The following is an 8,081-nucleotide window of genomic DNA, read 5'->3' on the forward strand; positions in this document are numbered from 1 at the left end:
TCCCTGGTTTAAGTATTCTGACCCTACTTCAGCTACATTTTACTATGCACAACTCCCACCAACCATCAGTTTTGATTTCAAGTTGTTTTTCATGAAATAACACACATTGCATCCACAATCCTGTGTTGCTGGTACATGGTTTTCTTCACAGTTTTCCAGCTGTATTCTTCCTCCCCATGATAAACAGTGTTGCCAGTATTTCTTTTTATCTTAGAATACACATGGTAAGGATGGTTGCTGGCTGTCTCATCCTCTTTAAGGCCGTGAAGACACATTCCGACAAGGCCTTTTCCCAGTCCCAGGTATTCAGGGACGCAAGACATGCCTATCCCCATCAGCTCTGTGGAGGATTTAAGAGAGATTGTGCACCTGAAGGTTAAACAATGCTTCTGTGTCAGAAGCTGAATTTCAGCAAGCAAAAGCAACCTCCCCAAATCTTAAGTTGTGTGTCATTTCAGTGCTGCAAAATGTAAATAATGATCCTTGCATACATCTTTCTGAATTAAGCGTACAGTGGAAGTCTCCTCCTTCAACTAGTCTGGAGCTTAAAAATCAGCTTAAAAATACTGGATAGTGTAATTTTTGCTGCACATGGCGTATGTCCACGTGGAAGAAAATGGGATTAGTTACACAAGTCTTTATGTAAGGCAGAAAGAGAGCGTAAGGTTTTGAGTGCCCAAGGATGCTCTTTTCAGGTAGATTAACAGGCACATATACACCCTGTAATGGCACAAGGACTCTTCAAAGCGTCTTCAGTACAGCTATATTGTACGTAAGCCACTGTTTTCATGCAACCTCAGCTAGCGTTGTGCTGCTCTTTACAGGATCGAGTGAGTGGTGGTGTCTTTGGCTGTGTGGGCTTAAATGTGTTTCTAATGCGCATGTCAAATAATTACCTGTTAAACAGACTGCCAATCTGACTGAAGCCAATGCTTCCGAAGAAGATGAAATAAAAGCTTTGATGGTACAGTCCTGCTGTGAATACGATCCAATCAAGTAAGTGTTGATTATGTGAAAGCTGTTCTTTGAAGCTTATGGGATAATTGCAGAGAAGTGTGTTTTAACAAGAGAGACACATGCCTACCTTTTTCTTTTTTTGCCCAAAACCTCTTAGTTACATGAAGAAACCCTTGGGCCCACCTCCACCATCATATACTTGCTTTCGTTGTGGAAGGCCTGGCCACTACATGAAGAACTGCCCAACAAATGGGGTATGATTGTGGGGCACTTCTGGTGTTACTCTCGTTTTTAATTGTTTTACCTTGGCAGTTACGTAACAAATACATGAATACTCATATTAAGAATTGTTTCTCTTGGGGTGAAATGCAGAGTTATATGGCAATGTTGCAGAGCCCTTCAAAAGTCAAGGGAAAGGTGGAATGATAAAGGTGAAATTTTCTTTCTAGGTCGTAGACATTAAATATGTCCATAGATCTTTCTCCGTGAACTTTCATGCATATTTTTTATATACTTCAGTAGTAGTGGAAATTTTTCTGTTTTCCACTCTTTTTTTGACAGTTCAGAGTTTTTATTATTTTGTATGAAACCAAGGCATTTCTCTTGACCCCATCTATTGAATATTTGCATGTTTTAATTACACTAAGTCCCTGGTTGAGTATTCATGCCATTTAACATTAGTCACTGAAGGTATACATGTGGTATGTATGTATTCAACCTTCACTTATAGATGGTGAATGTAAGTTTCTCCAGTGACTGATTCAGAGCACCGGCTTAAGCTCTCACTCTGAATTGTGCTTTGGAGGAGGAGCAGTGGGTTTATGTCTCTTCTCTGAGTGGATGGTGAGCTAAGGCATATGTCAGCCTTAAGGAACCTGAAGTTAAGCCAAAGAATGTCACTCGACTTAAAAACGCTGCTCAAGTTTTTGGAACGTCCTGGCTATATTCATGTAGGAAAACAAGTATTTCAGTTGAGCAACCCTTACGCTGGGTAAAAGGAGAGGATTAAAGGCTTTTGCTGCTTAAAATAATCAGGGAAATGTCATTTTAAGTGTGGGTCTTGAGGTACGTCTGCCTCTCTTTTCTTGAACAGGACAAAAATTTTGAGTCTGTTCCCAGAATTAAAAAGAGCACAGGAATTCCAAGGATTTTCATGACAGAGATGAAAGATGCCAATACAAAGGGTGCTATGCTGACAAGCTCTGGAAAATATGGAATACCAACTATTAATACATAAGTATGGAACTAAGTGAACTGACCAAAAAGTGAGCGAGAGAAACCATGCATAAATATCTGAGTGGCAATGCAACCAAGTTGGTCAGCATCTGTCATTATGGGGGAGGAAGCACTGTCATTGTATCTTAACCTGAAAATCTGTGATACTTTCCAATATTAAAAGAGGGTGGTCCTGCTGCTCATGCCCCTGGAAGTTGGCTAAACTTGTGGTATGCTAAGAATCTGTATTTCCGCAAAACATTTCAGTAGTGTTTGCAGTGGAGTTGTTGTCCTTGAAAGCTCATTTTGCTTCTGTTTTATGTTTCAAAGGCTTCTTGCCAAATTTAGCAGGTAGCTGTTGGACTGAGATTTCCTCCCCCTCTGACTTTTATTAAATCCCATGCGTGAAACAGACTGACGTTTTCATGTTGCTATAAACTGAGAAAATACTACCGTGTGCTGACAAGAGTGGCTGTTTTAAAATGAGCTTGATAGCACTTCTCGTTTTCCATCATGGATCTCCTTTTGTAGAAGCTGTAACATAGACTTCTTCCTTTTATTAAATGTAATTACTCAGAGACTACCTTCATCCTGAGCCTGCAATTTACATTCATCCTCTGGCAAAGGAGAGGTGGGGTTCATTTCACCTGATTTCTAGCTGTCAAAAAATATTTTCCTAGTCTGAGCTTACTTCTTAGTTGATCCAATGAATGGGAGAGTTCTGCAGAAAGAAAACTGTTCCTCCCTCCCTCTTATAGTGTTGTGGCTATAGAAAAGTAGTTTAAACCAAGTGCCTATGTTTTAGAAGGCCAATGTGGAGTGAGAATTCCATCTCCTATCTTCCTCTGATAAAATCCAAAGCTTGGAAAAGTTTTCCTTTACCCATCTTTAACTTGTTTCTTTTTCCTTCCCCACCCCTCCTCCAGGGAAGCTTATGCTAGAGGAAAGAAGGAAAAGCCTCCCTTTTTACCAGAGGAGCCGTACTTCTCCTCGGATGATGATCCTGTTCCAGACAAGTTGTTATGTCTGATTTGTAAGGACATAATGACTGATGCAGCTGTTATTCCCTGCTGTGGAAACAGTTATTTTGATGAATGTTAGTGTTACTCCCTTAATTGTTGATTCAAAACATCACATCTGATCTTCTGAAAGCAGAAAGAGGAGATAACGAAGTAACTTTGTTACCAGTTCTATTTAATATTTAATACGAATTGAATACAAAAGCGCTCTTCTCATATAAAGGGAAAAAAAAAGCCAGGAAGCTTCCCCCACCTTTTTACATATCTAGTTAAATCTTCTTTACATGTGGAAGGACGAGTATGAGAAGAGTGGCTAACTGTGCAGGTGATTACAATATTAGATATTGAATGCATTTAGTTTGTCCACAGCCCTTTCTCTCATACAAAATTATATAGCCAACTCTGGTGACTTACAGTGGTCTGCAACAAGCGGATAGTTAAGCATTTAATCCACATTCTTCTCCACGGGAGAGTTGGTTAAAACCTTCAGAACTCGAACCTACTAATGGTTTTTTGAACCTACTGATGGTTTCTCGAGATGTGTTTTATTCATTAACCTTGAGGTTGGGGACTTCTCGCTGTACTAGATAGTGGGAAAAAGACTAGTTGAAACATCAAGACACAGCCTGTGCTACATCTTCAGATGTTACAATAGTGAAGTATCAAAACTGTATAGTTATTTGCTGCATACTAGAAATTTTTTACACTATTGAACATTTATAGCTTCATGCTCTCAATTCGAGACCATATTCACCCAGTAATCATATATGTGTTTCTATAATTGATTAGAACCCCCAAAACTTCCTTAGTTTGGCTAAATACTATTTTGATTATTCTAATTATTCACAGGAATTAGAACAGCATTACTGGAATCTGAGGAATGTACATGCCCAACGTGTCATCAGACAGATGTTTCGCCTGATGCTTTGATTGCCAGCAAGTGCCTATGGCAGGTAACACAATGACGTTTACGTAAAGTGCTTGTAAGAAAAGGCTATTTGTAAAAAGCTGAAAGGGAAGAAAATATTAATTTACATCTCCTTAAGCAAGGCGTAATTGAATAAGGCTAAATTTAGTTTTCAAATACATTCTCTGTTGTTGTCACAGAAGCTTACAACTCTTTAGAGGCAATCTGGCAAATTCAGATCACACTCTTGTTTAACGTGATTGCCTCGCTTTCAAATTTGGCGTTAACACTGAAGTACTTTAAATACAGTTACTCTGAGTTACCAGTCATTAGTATCAGTGTTTAATGTCATGTGTTCATATATCTGTATGTTGATTTCTTTTAGGACCGGTAGCATTTACAGGAATACACAAGTAATTTTCCTCTGGGAAGGCTTTTGTTCGTATATCTGCTGAAGTTTCATCTTACCTTTTTTGTAAATGTTTTTCTGCCTCTAGGCTGTGAACAACTTCAAAAATGGAACTGGCTACACAAAAAGGCTCTATCAGCAGATTTGGCAGCAACAGCAGCAGCAGCCGCCACTGCCTCCACCACCACTCATGACTTACACCTCCTGCTGCTCTGGTGACTGCCACTGAACCTTCTACATCTTCCTCTCTGTCAATCAGCAGTTTGTTGGACGAGAAGGTAAGCTTTCTTCCAACATATGCAGCGATTCTTATATTTTAGTAGAACTTATTTTCCAACTGTCTGCATTTATTCACAAGGGCTATCAGGTTCCTATGCGAAGACAGCCAGCAATAGCAAGTCGTCTGAGCCCCCAAGGACTATCAATACCCACCAGTGGTAAGGAACTGTAACTTTAGAATGTCTTTTAAAAAATTATCTTCAGATAAACTGAATGGGATTTTTTGCTTTTTCCTCTCTCCACTCCAAAAGGTCATCCTTTACTGTGAGAGCCAGTACAATTTGCTCAGCAGGTAGCAGACCAGGCTGGGAACTGTAAGTATTCTACAGAAATTCAATGTATTACTACTTGTAAGCTGTTAAATGAGGCTGTAGCACTTCTGCAACAGTTGATTTATTATGAAGTAAGTATGCAGAAGATAGTTGTGGAGAATACAAGAGGTTGTTAATTTTTAAATGGCCTAATTTGAATTTGCTTTAACAAAGAGGATATGTGCTTGCAGTAAAATTATTTAAAATAAAACTGCAGTACCTGATTGAAAAGAGGACTCTGAAAAAGGAACTCTTTGGGAGGAAACCATAATTGCATATGAAAATTAAAAACAATTACAGGATCAGGTGGAAAGCCACCCTTTTGATTACTGGCCGAACAGGGCTGTAGAAATTGATTTCCCAATAGAAGTCAGCCTGCAACATTCTTTTTCTAACAACTTAGTTGACACTGATTGAGCAAATTCTTGGAAAAGTCAACACTGTTATTTTATGACAATTTGGAGTTTCTTCACTTTAGTCAGCCCAAATAGTCAAGCTGCTTTCTCTCAATTGGAGAGAGAGGAGTCTGTTTTATCTATTATTGCAGTTTCAGGTCATTCCTTCCTTTTGATATATATGTGTTATAGATAGATTGTAAGGGTGCACTGTGTTTATAAAATCTTAAAGATAAACCAGAACAAAACCCAGGATCCATCCCACAGATTGTCTAAAATCTCCAATTCAGGAAGCAAGAAAATAACAATTCAGGGACAAGAGCAGGCCAGATACATCATCATGAGGCAACAGCATAGGAAGCGTACGTGGAAGAAGATAAAAGAAGTTGGAGAGAAGACGAGTTAATATCTGTGCTGTACGGACTGCCTGCGGCTGTGGCTTGCCGCTGCTCTTGGGCTACCGACCCAGCTTCAAGGCGGAAAAAAAAGTGGCTTTCTCTGAATGCTGGCATCAGGAGCAAGGTGCTTTAACTTGCCAGCAGGTGTTTGCAGGCTTTTTTTAGCATGAGTTTGTGTGGTCGGAATGGAAGGTGTAGCTGGTGTTACTTCAGTGAAGGTCACGGGTTTTGGGGGTTTTCTTGGTTGGTTGGATTTGGTTTGTTTGTTGTTTGGGGGTTTTGTTTTGTGCTATCAATTTGGGGGGTCAGGAGCTGATTTCCATTCATTCCTCCTCCCAGGTGGTGAGGGTGGAAAAGGCTGGAGTGATAAATTTCTACCCGGCTGGAGGCAAGCCGACCTCATGAGTCGGAGGGACGCATTCACAGTGAAGGCTCATACACCGCCCTGATGGCTGAAGGCAACTCCCTGAACTGTAATAGTGTGAACTTATCCGTTGTCTCTTGGAGTATGCAGGAGAAGTGGCTTGCAGCTTTGTGAAGATATAAACAAGTGACAAAACTTGGAACAAATCAGTTTAACTTCTTGTATAAAATTAGGATCTCTCAGAACAGAAGTACGTTGGAGCTGTTCACTATGGTGGAGAAATCATAGCAAGAGTTGGCAAAATATTAAACTGCCAGAGACTTCTCATTTAAACAGAAGGCTGATGGATGAATAGGTAGTATGCCATGCATACTACTTTTTCTCTTAAGATCTCTTCTTTGTATACGCCCGGCAGTCTGGTACAGTTGAGAGAGAGAAGTAAGATTTTTTATTTTCTGGTTTTTTTAATACCAAAAAGGGAACAAATTCTATTGGGCATAAGTTACTCTCTCAATAAAACTTTCCAAGTGCCATTTTCCTCAGCTTCTAAGTTGTGAGATCAAATTTTCAGTAATACCTCCAAGCAACTGAAAAATATCTACTATTGCCTAAAAGAATTTGCTCTTAACAATATCTATCTAATTGATATTGTCCTTTATGTCAATCTCTAATTATAGCCTCTGTAGGAAGAATGGGGCAATGAAAGGCAGATGGTGGCCTTCTGTACACTGGAAAGATCTTGGATGCTAGCGATGTCTAAAACCCATTCTTGTGTTGTGCAAACTCTCTGAAGTGCAAGTTGTACACTGCAAGTAATGCGTAAAACACGTAGGAAGTTGCTGCTGTAGGTGTTTTAATTTAGATGTAATGCACAGCAATTAAACATAGGCTTTCCTTCTGTATTTGTTATGAAAATGATAGCATAAGAAGGAAAATATTAATTATGACTATTTTTACTTATGAAGTGGAAGTTGACAATGCCTATAAACAAGGCAAGGCAAGGCAAATTAGGTCAAGGCCTAGTAACACTTGCAAGTAAACAGCTGTTCTGACTGGGGAGACTAGTTGATAGGACTACAGTCCTAATACCCGCTCGCTCCAGCTTTTTGGAAAACACATAGAAAAAAGTTTGAAAAATGAGCTCATAGAGAAGGGGGGCAGGGGGAGCCCACTAGATGACTAAAAGCCATGTCTGTAGCTGGATAAAGCTACTCTGAGAGAGAGAAATCCATCTTCCCTCAGTGGAAGAGTAAAGGCAACAATTAGAAATAAGGAGATGTAATAAGCTATCTTTTCAAAATCAAGTGTTGAAGCTGTTCTTTGAGCATTTCCTCATGCCATTCCAGCCAAAGTGGGTCAGATACGTTAAATAGATCTAAGCATCTCTTGACTAACCCAGCTAATATTTGAAGTTGTCTGTATGTGGAGTAGGAAAATATCTGGTCTGAATAATGGCATCATTAATCCCTTTAGCCTTAGGGGTTGGATATGGACTCTTTGACAAGCGAGATGAGTTGCAGAGACCTTTTTAATGTGTCTCCCCCTTTTGCTACTAGTGTTTCTGTAGAGACCCTTGATCCATTAAATACAGTCGTTACCTCCTGTCCCACTCCTTTCTCTCTCCTGGTTTCATCTAGTAATGCAAAGTAGGTGTTTCTTTCTCCATTTTTCCCTTTCTAAAGCAAGGGTTCTATGGTGTAAAAAGAAAAAAGCTCATGCTGCTTTTAATTTAATGTTGTCCTGCCATGTCAGTCCTGTGCTGCTTCTGATTGCAAAGAAGTCTAAGCAGACTGGGCAAGCGGAGGGTTGGAGGTGAAAATGATGCCT

At 39.7% G+C, this 8,081-nt stretch overlaps 1 pseudogene; it reads left to right on the plus strand.

Moving 5' to 3' along the window:
- Positions 1 to 591: 591 nt before the first annotated feature.
- Positions 592 to 4,736, plus strand: LOC142025814 (E3 ubiquitin-protein ligase RBBP6-like; annotated as a pseudogene).
- The last annotated feature ends 3,345 nt before the right edge of the window (positions 4,737 to 8,081 follow it).

This window comes from Buteo buteo, chromosome 30 (genome assembly GCF_964188355.1).
Source record: "Buteo buteo chromosome 30, bButBut1.hap1.1, whole genome shotgun sequence".
Lineage (NCBI taxonomy): Eukaryota > Metazoa > Chordata > Aves > Accipitriformes > Accipitridae > Buteo > Buteo buteo.